General features: G+C 35.8%; 1 pseudogene; it reads right to left on the reverse strand.

The window, feature by feature from the left end:
* Positions 1-484: 484 nt before the first annotated feature.
* On the reverse strand, positions 485-8,740 carry LOC132294178 (glyoxysomal fatty acid beta-oxidation multifunctional protein MFP-a-like; annotated as a pseudogene).
* Positions 8,741-14,657: the final 5,917 nt, after the last annotated feature.

Consider the following 14,657-nt stretch of genomic DNA (forward strand, 5'->3'; position numbering starts at 1 on the left):
AGAATGGTAATACTCATTCCATTCCATTCCATTCTCATTCTCATTCCATTCCAAGTTTTATTCCATTCCATTCATGCATACCAAATGTAGCCTTAATTTATGTATATATTTTTTAAGTCATAATTAAATTTTTTGTTGGACAAGTATTGTAATTCTTTGAAGTGACTTTTTCTTTGGGGATGATGTATTACTTTTCTATTATAAACCATGAATTTCTCCATTTTTTCGGTATCTTCTCAAGATGTATTATATATTATAAGAAACGTCATGTTTAGTCAAGGTCGAACCCGGCATGGACAAAGTGCGTGAGTAACTAAAATAAATAAATAAAAGAAAAAGATACATAAATTAAACTTGAAAACAGGTAAAAAGTGCTGGAACCCGAAAAGACAAGTGAGCATTCCCAACTACAGTATATAATTTTCGAGAGCAACACCACCACCTTTAAGGTAGACTCGTAGAACTTTCCAACCATAAAAGAAAATAACGCAAAAGTAACACTTGGCATGGCAGCATCACTGAATAGAGAAAATCAGGACCCATGCGGCTTTTTTTATAAAGCATTATTGTCTAAATTCTCATTTCTCAGTCATATTGGTGTTCTCAATACAACATCTCATACATTATTTAGCTCTTCCAGAGCCTCTCCATCAAGAAAAAAACAGAAAGGGAAAACAAAAACAAAGACAATATGCCAACATATTAGTAGTAAACCTAAACCTTTCATGTGAAAGCACCTGGATGGTGGTGGGTGGGTCCAAAATAATATCATAATCCATGTCATGGAATTTCTTAGTAGAAGGTGTCAATGATGAATCATGTATTAATCACTAATTCGTCTAAATATGAAATTAACAATAGTTAGTTCCAGAATTCTCACCAGAGGAACCCCCTTGGCAGCTCTTTCAGCTAAGTAGGCACAAGACTTGAAGAATTCTCCATACATGCTTGACCATTCTTCCAATCTTGAACAAATGTATTTGGATCCAAGAGATTCAGCCCAGAACATGATTCCACCCCTGATCCATGAGCATCCCCATTGATTATACCAACACTTCTTGAGTTTTGTAGAAATGACCTAAAATCAGATAAAACCACAAACCCGTATGGTGGGAATCCCATGCCCATTACGGCAGCAATGTCCAGATCAGCTGCTTTGACTGCAATTCCTTCAGCAAGGACTCGGCAGGCTTCATTCACCACAGGGAAGAATATCATCTCTATAATGTCCTTGTCTGATAACTTCACGAGCTGCATCCACGTTCACCACCACCAAATTCAGAAATATCCTCACAAAACAAGCACATCTTACAGATATAGATACACCTTCAAGTCAGACAATTATTTTACTTCCCAGGTATGGCATGTCATAACTTCAAGTCAGACGATATATTATGGTATATCATTGCAGCACCTGCCATGCAATACATGCAGAACACCAACACAAACTCCCTAGTCATTTCCAACTAGTAAAAAGCAGAGAAAGAGAGAGATAGAGACCTTAGGGTCCACAACAATGCCAGAGATATCCCTCGCCTTCTGAATAAATTTCTTTATTTCTGGATCTGGGTTTGCCTTGCGTTTGTCATCATAGACGTAAAACCCTTTGCAAGTAGTTTCACCTGAAACAAGTGGCATACAGTAAGAAATATTTTATGATTCAAACCCCAGAAATCCCCTGAAATTTGGAGTGACGTAAATCATACCTGCTCTCTTCTCCTCTTGCATCATTGGAATTAACATTGATTTATAAGTTCTCTCAGGAAAGTTCTCAACAAATTGCATGCCAGTTGCAATAGCAACACCAAAACCAACTAGATCACACAATCTGCACACATAAACAAAATATTGTGGCCAGTTCAATTTCACATATCATATCATTTTGACACTCAAGATCAAGAGGTCAAACAACAACATGACACCCTAAGTATTACCAGAATGGGCCCATTGGCATTCCGAATTTGGTAATCGCCTTATCAATCTGATAGACATCTGTACCACGTTCAACAAGTAAAAGAGCTGCTTGCGTGTAAGGGAAGAACATCCTGTTAACAGCAAAGCCAGTGCAATTCCCAACAACAACTGGGGTTTTCTTTATCCTTTTCCCAACATCCAGTAAGTCGACAATTACTTGGGGAGATATTCTCTGAGTACGAACAATTTCTAAAAGTGGCATGATGTGTGCCGGACTGCATTGAAAGCACAAACCAATTATTTTATGCAATAAGAAATGAGGAGAAATAAAAAAATGGACCACAAAGTTACCGAAGAAGTGGGCTCCAGCAATCCGATCATGGGACTTTGTCTTCTCACCAATCAGGTTCAAGTCAATTGTGGAAGTGTTAACTCGCAAGAATGCAATGCGGAGGGCAGAATTTTTCAAGATCCACAAAAATTTGTTGCTTTAAAGAGACATTCTCAATAACTGCCTGTTTCAAGCATAAAAAATAAGAAACATTAAGACTCGGAACAAATTAGTGACCACCAAGAGTTGTAGCCTAATGATACCTCGTCACCTTTCAAAGTAGGAGGTCGAGTGTTCATTCAAGGCCACGTAGATTCAAAGTGGGTGAGTGAGTTTCAAGTAGAGATAAAAAGAAAAGGACAAAATAGTGTAACAAAGCACACAAATGGTAAAGTAAATTAAGATGAATTCTGCAACACCTCTATGACCATGTCCACATCTCTAAAGCTTTCATAGTCAAGAACACCCTTTAGAAGAGAGAGGGTTTTTTCAAACTTCTCGAGTCATTTTCCCTTTCTTGACCCGGCTCTGCAAATTGGCTGAACAAATAAAATTTCAATCAGAAATCATAAAACAAAATAGCCAAGTTAGAATAACTTAAAGCTATAGTCAAAACACAAAACCCTGGCCTCACCTTTAACTCTACCTATCCCAGCTTGTAGGAACTTCTCATTCACTTCTTTCAGGATCACCAAATAGTTGCTAAGAATTAAAGCTGTTGCTATTCCAGAGCCCATTAATCCTCCTCCGATGATAGCAACTTTACTTATTCGTCTTGGTTTTAGACCCAGATCAGTGACCCCAGGAACCTGTTTATAATTCCAAAACTGTGTGTTACAGCATTAAGCAGAAAACTTTGTACCGCACAGACAGATAAGGCTGAATCAAGACCGCAACTCCATGGTTATAATTTGAAGAATTTTTTACCATGATGCAAGAGCAAATCCAAATCTATTCAACATTGAACTTTATAAATTATTCATTGAACAAGATCAAAAAGGTATTTCCTCATGTAAGCATCCAGACAAGTTTCTGACATCTACTCTGCAATCATCAATGGTTGCAGAAAACTCAGGCACAAGCCATGCAACTTGGAAGTGTGAGTGATTTCCGAAAATAAATAAATAAATGAACTCGGAGTGGCTTCCAAGTTTGAACAATAAATCACAAAATTGTTCCATTTTCATTGATTATCAACAATAACTCCATCCTCGGTTCAACTTAACACCAGGATCAATCTTTTTTAAGATTAAGGGTTTCTATAACTAAACTTCAGAGAATTGATTCCACTTCATCAAAATAAAAGATGGAGCTGAGTACAACTATATTGATGGTTTGGTTTTAAAAATTAGCAAACTTCCTGAAAGCTCGCCACACATCCAAAAATTCAGTTCAATTATGGATTGATAGCCAATCAAGTGTAGTGGTGTAGTGACAAATTTAACTTTCAGCCTTGCTTCTAAATGAGGTAAGAGGAATGTCTTCCTCTATCAAATGAAACCTACGGCGGGCTAATTTCTTTTTGGTAATAAGAAGTTTTAATTTTTTTGGTAATATAAGATATTGATTAGTTAATTGCAGGCTAATTTCAGTTTAAGCTAGAAATGAACTGTAATAATTATAGCAATTCTAACTTCAATAAACCTTCGAGGTTCCACGTTGAGCAAAGAAGATGTGGACCAAGCTCTTGCAAGTGTCTGAATGTAGAAGTCCTTGGAAAGCTTCAGCTTCCTGCCAATATCAGACGGTCAAATTTTTGCTCAGCTGTGATCTGAAGGTAAATGAAAGTGAATTGGGGACGGACAGAACCTTCCAAAGCCCAGCACGCGGACCAGAAACTATACCCTCTTCAATAACATCAATGCAGACTAATGGGTGTCTCAGATTGGGAGCTTGTTTTGGAGCCTGATCTCTCGCAAACTTGAGTATCTCCCTTGCCTCACCAAGAGGCTCAATCTTGTCAGTCTTATAAAGGCTAGAAACCCATGGTCTTTTTCGTTCCAAAATTTCAAGTGCCCATCGACGAGCAGTGTTTACTAAATCATCTGGTGAGACTATGGCATCCACAAGACCCAAACTATGAGCTTCCTCCCCTTAAACAGGCTTTGACATCTATCAGAGAGAGAGAGAGAGAGAGAGAGAGAGAGAGAGGTTAAAAATAATATTTGACATTCTATAACTACTTTACATAGGAGCAAGAAAATCCAGATCAAGACAAGATGTACCAGCATCATTTCAAGGGCCTTGGCAAGGCCAACAAGGCGTGGAAGCCGCTGCGTACCTGAGGAAATTCATAAGCAATGAGATCTTTCTCTCACCTTGACTAATTAAAAAACATAGCAGCAATCTCAATATGTACCATTCAATGTGATATAAAATCCATTTGAAGGCATTGTGACAAGATATAAGCAGCAATTCTCGAGAAATCATACAAACTTCAGTTATTTATGTTCTATTTTATGTTCTGCTAAGAGAGCATGCGGACTGACAATCATATATTAAAGCAAGCGAGAAGTCATACTTGAACCCCACATTATCAAATAAGAATCAGAGAAAAAATCATTTGCCGAAAGAGCTTGTATATATGTTATCCATGACATGCACCATAAGAGCTTACAAGATATCATGTATAGGAGTAAGTCACAGATGTTGGGTTAGGTTTGTATATGATTATGCTCATGTTATAATCATTATTCTCCTTAGAGCGTCTTGCAGACTTAAATCCAATTAAAACCTTCCTATTACTGTGTTTCTTAGACAATCTGTTAGTTTGCATGGTTTATACAACATAAGCAGCATAAAAGAACGGTTAAAGATAACTAAGATACCAGCTCTATACTAAGATAAATATCATCATTTGCATAATACAATAAAAAAGAGTAGACAGGAGGGAGAAAACAAAATATTTTGTGTTTGTGCGAGTGTGAGTGTGACAACCACCACAACAGCACCAGCTCTATACTACTATCAAACTCTTGTACTCAACCCTGACCAAACTTTGGTCAACATTTGGAGATCCTTCTCTACTAGGGCTATGTCGAATCAAAGGCAATCATGTCTTCCCTCACAACCTCAAGTTCCTCAACTGAAGTTCTTTTCACTACCCATATAGTGCCTTCTATTTGAACCTTGTTGCTCTTTACCATTGCTATAACAATTTTAGTTGCACATGCAAAACCCATGTCATCCAACTTATGGACATCTATTTTATCAACACATTACTTCTTGAATAAATCATTGGCACCAGCATGCATAGTCCTGTAGCCACCTAACAGAAGATTGTATCGCATTTTTGTTTACAGGAGCCGTCATGTGAAAATTATCCTTTTAATTTGATATGTGCATGTATCAGCCCAACAACACTCGAAAGGAACTTTTCCCCTACTGAATTTATCCTGCTATAATCCTTTTGTGAGTGCAACCCTATTCAGTCTTCCCCTACTAATATATTATCAATGCAAGATAAATTTTCCAGTTTAAAGAAAAAATTTATATATGTTTTGTAAGATCTCCACTTTGTAGATACCAAATTCCATTACCATAAAACTAGATTTTCTACATAAACAGTACACAGTGATGGCTTTAGCCTTAGCCGATTCAGATTGTCCAAGGCCCCAGAGATTTTTTTAAAATGTTTTTCGAAGTAAGCCCCACTCTAAATTTTATTCAATGTAAACTTAATATTGGAGAATGTGAAAATCCTTTCATCTACTTCTATTTTTCCTCTTCTTTCCTTTCTTTTTTTTTTCCCTATTTTAACTTCTTCTTACCTTCTTCTTTCTTCCTTCTTTCCTTGCAAACTTCACTCTTGTGTGTGCCTAATCGTGATACTCCAAAAGATTTAATGGCAATAATTTGTTTTTAAGCTAATAAAAATGAGGAATTATCCACTTGGATGCTAGAGAACTTCACTAGAAGCTACAAAATAGAAATAAAATGGATTCAAGAATTCGTTGGAGCACTGGACGAAATTTTTCTAGCATCACGTTCTGTTGCTCTTTAACTTAATTTAGTTTTGTCTTATTGTTATTTTTATCATAAAATGTGTATTTTGTTTGTGGGAAAAAAAAATTATTTATATTATTGAATTTATTTGCAGGATATGAAAAACTTAAAAAGAAAAAAGGAGGAAAAAAAGAAGAGAGAAAAATAAGTAAACTAATTCAATCTCAAAAAGAAGCTCTTGACAATTTTGTTACTATTAATAACCAAAACATAACAAAAAATTCAGGTGCAAAATATATTTTAGCAAAAATTGAATACAAAAATCTAATTAGTACTTTTGCATCTCAAAAACCAAGAAGGGTGTTTTTTAAATTGAAATTATTAACTATATTTGATATTAGTATATTAAATATTAAAAGGCCATTTTAAAAAAATTCGCCTTAGGCCTCAAATTATTTTAAGCTGAATTGAAAATGATTTAGTTACACAAAATTAAGAACAACTTCGAAATAAATAACATGCCCAATTGATCACTTATTCATTTCAAAAGACATGCTAATAGACTATCATGGTTTTATTTAAACAAAAAGACATACCTCCAAATCCAGGAATTACACCAAGCTGAAGTTCAGGCAATCCTAACTGTGCATTGGCAGTAGATATTCGGGCATGGCAGGCCTGACAACATATTTTTTTAGGGTCATTTACACAAAACTCAAGAGGACAGCTATTCATCCCAAAATAAGAAGCAGCACATACCATTGCAACCTCTAGACCTCCACCTAAGGCAAGACCATCAATAGCAGCAACTGAAGGTTTTCTTGCACCTGAGAGAAAAGGAGAGCATGAAAATAATTAACACAACTTAAATAACCGCACTCAAGAATGAAAAAAAAAAAAACGAAGAAGAAAAAGAAGAAGAAAAAAACCCAACAAAATACCTTCCACAGTGACAGTAAGAACCTCTACAATAAAACCAGGTTTTGGTGCTGCAGCTGTGAACAAAAAGAACTTGAATTTCAACAAAGACGTGACAATGCCTACAAGGATATAGGACTCACAAAACGTTACACATACTTTTTCCCCTTTGAATTCCACCAAAAGCTGATATATCAAAGCCACCAGAAAAACTTGCCATTTGCACCTGCTCTAGTAAGAACATATTAGCTTCAAATCTCAATCATCTCCAATGCATACAAAATAATAAGCAACTCTCCACATTTACCCGTAACAACAATTGCCTTCACATCATCTCTTCGTAACGCTTGCTCATAACTCTCTTTCAGGCTATGTAATACTGAGAAAATATGGGAGCAAAAATAGTGAGTTATTTATTTATTTCGAAAGGTTGAGCAATATATTTATATATGTGTGTGTGTGTAAAACTGTACAAAAAGAAATGGGCCGTCACCTTAAGAGAGGGACCACAAGGAAACATTATCAGAGTTAGACAGCTAACCCAACATAGGCTAAGCCCATCTATGTCTAGAGTCTAGACAGAAGTTAGCCCAAAATAAGCCTAGAAAGAGAACTAAGCCCAACAAGCCTGAATACAAAGGCAACCATAACCGATGGCAAACAGTTAATTCAAATTTTAAAATCAGAGAACAACCAGCCCCTCCACAAGGAGAGGCAAGACATTAGATGTCTGGAGGGCGCACCGGTGGACAGATTATGGATGACGGCAAGCCCCAAGCACGACAGGCACACTGAGCATCCAAACCATTTTAGAGAGGGTCTTGAGTTTCTCTCAAATTGAGTTCCTAGTCTTCAACAGAATAGTATGCTGAGAGCTGCAAATCCCTTTGAAGATTCTTGAATTTCTTTCCTTCCAAATATGGCAAATGGTGGCTAAGAGGTCCAATTTGCTGATAGAATTTGCTGTGGAATTTGATTTCCAATGATGAGCAGCTCACATGATAAAGTCATCAAGGGTGATGGAAGTGTATGGAAACCACAGAGGTTTTGGATATAGCTCCAAATAGGGCCAATGAAGCTACAGGAGAAGAAGAAATTATCCAAGGATTCACTGGTAGAGAGACAAGCTGTACAATGGTTCGGAAAGTGCCAATTTGACAGTGAATTCCGATCTAGTGTTGAGAGGCGGTTGAGAATTGCAAGCCATAGAATGAACTTATGGCGAGGGATAGAGGATGAGCTCCAAACAAGTGACTCCATGGGACAATCAGCATTGGGTTGTAAAATGTGGCGTGTATGCTTTAAAGAAAACAAACAATTTAGAGATGGAGACCAGGATATAGAGTCAGGGCACTGCTTTATTGAGTTATTAAAAGAAAAAATTGAAGAAATCAAAGATATGAAAAATCATGAAAAATGTCTTTGCAAGTAGCCTAAGAGCAAGCCCTTTGATGCATATGTCACATACATCTCATTGAACAGAAAATTAAAAATGAAAACAATCAAGAATAAAAAAGAAAAATGAAGTTAACAGGGTATTGATTTCTAACCAAGAGACAAAATAAACCAGCATGAAAACGTAGTAATATAACTTAGCCACTAGTAACTCTAGTCCATAGGTAATAATGCTCCCCTTACAGAAGTATGACTTGAACGAGAAAGAAAACTTGACATGGAATATATTGGTATGTGCAAGTCCTTTTTTTTCCCCCCCTTTGCTGTTTGTGTGTGTGTCTGTTATAAAACCTGCAATTACAGATAAATGAGGGACAAAGACGAAAACTTAAAGAGGCAAGATAAGAGGAGAGTAGTTCTTTAGATGGCTAGTTAATATGCTGTAAGATCAAACGATTTAGCATGACCTTCTAAAAACATATTTAGCTCTACATTTTTCATTTATACAAAAATTATATAAATTTACCTTCACATTTCTTGGGCACGAAATTTTATCCCATCCATATTGCTAAACATTTTGCTAGGTACCACGTCTGAACCATGGTTTATTTTCTCTCAAATTCTAATGAAATCTCAATCGTTTTCCCCCAAACTCTTTTGTGATACGAGGGAGTATCAGCTGAGATACTTGAGATGTGTTTTGAAAGAGTAAGTTGGTTCCAGTTGAGGTGGTTGAGGAGATTCACGGCCTCGCTGATATTCTTGGGTGCTGGGTTGTCTCTTTCCCTACCTCTTCTTTGGGAGCTTCGTTGAGGAGGGCATCCATTAGGGACCCAGTAGTACAGTGCTTTGAGAGGAAGCTTTCTGGATTGAAGAAGTAATATCTTTCAAAAGGGAGCCTTTAACTCTAATGAAAGTACCCTTTCAAATCTTCCAACATACTTTATGTCCCTTTTTCCGATGCCTATGTTAGTTGTCCAGTCAACTAGTCAACTGGGAGGAGGTCTGTACCCACATTCAGAAGGGCGGTTTGGGAATTGTTACAAGGTTAAATTTGTTCAACAAGGCTTTGGAGATTTGAGGGTGAGAAGTCCAGATTGTGGAGGGCCATTACTTGCCGGAGTGGGGAGGGCGGTTGTCTAGGGAGTGAGTTCTCCTTCATGCGTGGGGGTTTGGAAGTTTATCCGAAAAGGTTGGGATGAACTTTCCAAACGCATTCGGTTCAGAGTCCGGAGTGGGAGACATGTCAAATTTTAGGAGAATCTTTGGTGCAGGGACATTGCTATGGCTCACAGATTCCCTTGGCTTTTCAAGGCAGCTACGAATAGACATGCCTTGATTGTTGACTGTTATCGACTTGATAGCGGAAGGATGACTTGGGACATGCAATTTCGGAGGGAGTTCCATGACTGGGAGCTTGCGAAGGTAGCAGAGTTCTTAGCTTTGCTATACAAACAAGTCGTGAGGGGGAAGGGGATGGATAAGATGGTTTGGATGGGTTTCCCAAGAGAGATCTTTGAGGTTTGATCTTTCTACCAAAGCCTCTTCCAGATTCCGGGTCCCACCTTAAGTTGGAAGGCCATTTGGAGATCGAAAGCCCCGTTGAAGCGCCTTTTTTGCTTCGTCAGATGTCAAGGATTTTCGCCTTAGGCAATCTTAGAAGGAGAAAACAGATTGTGGTGACCTGGTATTACATGCGCAAGAAGGCAGAGGAATCACAAAACCACCTCTTTCTACATTTCCCAATGGCAAGGGATGTTTGATTTATGTTCTTGGCTGCGTTTGGTATGTGTTGGGTATCTCCAAGATCTATGGTGGATATGATCGAGGCTTGGAGAGGGTGTATAGTGGATAGCCGAGCCAAAGATGCTTGAAGGGCCACTCCCCTTTGTTTATGGTGGGGCTTGTGGTGTGAGAGAACTAGGAGATCTTTTAATGGTGGATTCTCTTGGGGGCGCTCCCCTCTTGAGCACCTTTAATGAAATCTTACTTATCATAAAAAAAAATATAAGAATAATAATTAAAAACCTCCCCCAAAGTCTCACCAGCAAGAATCTATAACATATTACAACGGTCATATTCTCAGCCTATAATATGGGGAAATTCCAGTTATCTAGAAAGAAAAGAAAAACAAAAGCCAAAATTATTTGACAAAATTCAATGAAAATCAAACATCCAGCTGAACACTTGAACAATATCCAAATATTTAAACAAATCAAGAAAATTTGGAACCTCAATAACTATGATACATCAACAAGAAATGAAAAGATAGACATACAGCTCCTATATGTATGTTGAACAACAACAACAATATAGTGAAGAAATCAAATGAATTTAAAAATAATGCTTTACCAATGGAAATAATTTGCTTGTTTGATACAACATGGTGGTATAAAGGGTTTGAATCATGCTCTGCTTTCTGTATATACAAGATATTTATATCCTTGGGCAGAATGAAAGACATTTTTGGCAAAAAAATCATGTTCGATGAGCTATAGCATTCTAACTAGGCAAATAATCCATTCTAACTAGGCAAATAATCCACCGCATTATTACTTCACCTAACTATATGTGAAGTGGTAAAATCAGCAATTATGCCTCAATCAAGTAGACTGAATTTCAATCCCCATTTGGTTCCGACTATTTGAATGTATGACTAACTGCAATTACAGGCACATATGCATCCTCCCCGTAAACTATAATTGCATCCCTCAACTAGGATTCATGTGAGGTGGCAAAATCAACAATTATGCCTCAATCAAGTAGACTGAAAATCAATGCCCATTTGGTTCCAACAATTTGAATGTATGACTAACTGCAATTACAGGCACATACGCACCCTCCCCGTAAACTATAATTGCATCCCTCAACTAGGATTCATGGGTATTGACACCCAGCCTCCTTTTATCAACTAAATTAGTGGTCATCCGTTAGAATTTTATAAGTACTATTTGTTGTATTTGAAACCTCATATTACTTTTCTGAGTTTTGTTCTTAATAACGAATAGAGTTTTGTCAAATGCTAACCAACAGGCAGTTCTATAGTTCACATGCTCCACTGTTCCTCTTCTTATTTCAGATTGTGCATTTTATAAGCCTCCCATCTAAGGATTACACAGGTAAAAAATTTAGTAAAATCTCAATTTACATGAGATTCTCCAACTCCACATTTGATCTCCACAATTTCCTCATAAACAAATTGTTGCAAATGAAACAAATTTAGGGCAATGTTATGATGAGTTTTCAACCATAAAGTGAAAATTGACTTCAACACGAAGAACAAGCTCGCGATAAAACTGTATAGAAAATTACAGAGAGACCCCATAATCTACACCGACTAAAAAAACATATATCAGAAACTTAATACTCAGAAAAACGAAAATGAAATCAAGGTTAGTATGAAGCAAAATTGAAGACAGGTTGATGAGATCTGATTAGAAATGTACATAAACACAAACATATATATAATAATATATATGTGTGTGTATGTGTGAATTGTGCTTTACTGACTATTGTAAATTCATATTGAAAAGGAAAAAAAGAGTACCATCAATGGCGAGAGAATTGACAGGAGGGTTGATGATGGTGATGAGGGCCACCCCATCAGCTCCGACCTCCATGACTGTTCTTCCCTTTGTTCCCATGTCTCTCTCTCTATCTCTAAAAATGAATATCTTTCTCTCTCTAAAACTTTCAGATTACACTGGCTTACTGATTGGGTTCTGAGTAATATGGGAAATGGATAGAAGGGGTTGTTGATTTATCGATGGCGGTAACGTGCTCGACTGTGCACGGTAACGTTGGGAGCGTTTGGAAGGAAACCAGCAGTGTTAGAGATAACGATATATACGTGTATACATATATATATATATATATATATACACGTATATCGAAATCACATCATGGTTACGGGAAATAGTGGAATACTGAGTCCGTTCCCATATCGAAATCACATCATGGTTACGGGAAATAGTGGAATACTAAGTCCGTTCCCATATGCAGAGTTTGTGAAACACGCTCTTCACTTCAGTTAGTCTTTTTTATTTTAAATTCGGAAATTAAAATAAAATTGATAACAAATTGCACCGTTTAGTTTGGTGTCATAAATTTCGTTGATGGCACAATTATGAGTATATTTATTTTGGCAAGTGAAGCTTGCACAATTATATCATAGCATATTTATCCGATTTGGATGAAATTAATCCTTTTAATACACATGTCATATCAAGTAACTTTAAATTGTGAAGATAAAATTCTAGAAAAGTAAGATCATACCGAGTGTAATTTTGTGACAAAAATTATGCGCTCTCCTTATTAATAGTTAAATTAAGTGACTTATTACAAAAATTGGTTAGCTTTTTGCAGATTAAAAATTATTTCAAATCAATAGCAAATGAAAAGGGTTTTTTTTTAATCATAGAAGACTCTCTTTATAACAAAAATTACATTGAAAAAAGTGGGTCAAATTAAAGTTGTTTATGCTGTAACGGGATATTTGGTCAATTGTTCTCAATTGCTTGATTCTACATCAGCATTTCTATCAAAATATACCATTCAACATCGTGATAAACGTGACCGACTCATGGCTGACTTTAATTAATTTAATAAAATTAATCAAGTTTAAATAGTTTTAAGTCCCGTAAAAATCATTGCCATTTGTTAATTTGCTTTGTTGTTGAATTCAGTCAAAAACATTGTCTAACCTTTTTGAACAAAAATAAAAATAAAAATAATATATACATATATATACACACAATGACACAAATAAGACTAGAACTAGAATGGCCCGAGGAAACTGAACCAAAATTTTAACCCGACCCGATAGTTAGAGATGGTCGTTTTGTCGACGCATATTTCTGGCGATTCATGGCTAAATAAATTTCTTGAAACTTTCAATATATCACAACACTCGTGTTTCTCTAACAGCACGCCACGTCGGATGGTCTCAAACGGCAAGAGAAGGTCTACAACACACCTACTGTCAGATCTGATAAATCACAGCCCAATAGAGAGGACTCAACGTCACCCCCTCACTACGTGTTCCCATGTGATTGGATTTCCTTCGACATAACCTTTCTAGGTGGCGTGGAGTAATATTGCTTCAAAGGGTAAGGTTGAGATTGAAAACTTCATTAATAGAGTCGAGTGATATTTTCGATGTTCACACATTATGATGTCGTCTTTTTCAGATTGAATTTTCCATTTATTATTTTGACCGTATTATATCTTCCCATTAAAACGCAATCTTTTTTTTTCTCCGAAATATTATACTCGGTATAAAATATGTGCCTTACCCTTGTGTCACACTAATACAATACATTACCAAAAAAAATAATAATAATTAAGTGTTCATGTTTTTGCACTGAAAAAACAGTGTTTAGTAAAAATTGTTTATTTTGTGGCGTCTAAACTTTTCATAAATAATTGTCAAAAATTGAAACAAAAATTGAAACACCAATATAATATGTTTATATGTTTTTGTATTGTACCGTTTAGTATGGTAGTGATGAATAATAAATTTTATATTTTTAAATGATATGTTTAAAGTAATCATTATAATTTTATATTTTTAAATTAATCATTATATTTTTTAAAGTTATATCACTTTTTTACCAAATATGTTTTTATGTTTTTCGTTTCAAAAATCTTATAACAAATGAACATTATCAAAAAATACTTTCGATTACTATTCAAAACACACTATAACAAAGAGTTATTTTGTTTGGAATTAGTAAAATAAACGGTTAAAAATAAAATGCATACCAAACATGTCCCATGTAAATATAATTGGAAGAGCAATTTTTGTCACATAAAATGTAAGGATTAATTCTCCTTTTTGTATTCTTCCCTAAAGGGATTGATTAATGTCCCCGTGGTTATGGATCATTAATTTAAAACTTCAATTTATATAAAATTTTCATGAAAAATGTTAAGAATGATGGTTGTTTCAAGAAAAAAATAAGATTCCAATTTTGAGCATTAAAATCGTGCATAACAAAAAATTCAAATAATTAATAGGTAGTGATTCATACACAGCATCGAAATTCAAAGCATCAATCTTCCATTTTAATTAATTAATCGCACAAATAATTTCAAATCTCACATATTTATCTAATCTTCTTCTTATAAACATATTTTATCTAGTAGTCGTATT

Source organism: Cornus florida, unplaced genomic scaffold, assembly GCF_030987335.1.
Source record: "Cornus florida cultivar Cherokee Brave unplaced genomic scaffold, ASM3098733v1 CherokeeBrave_3.0.0_Hap2_Chr01, whole genome shotgun sequence".
Lineage (NCBI taxonomy): Eukaryota > Viridiplantae > Streptophyta > Magnoliopsida > Cornales > Cornaceae > Cornus > Cornus florida.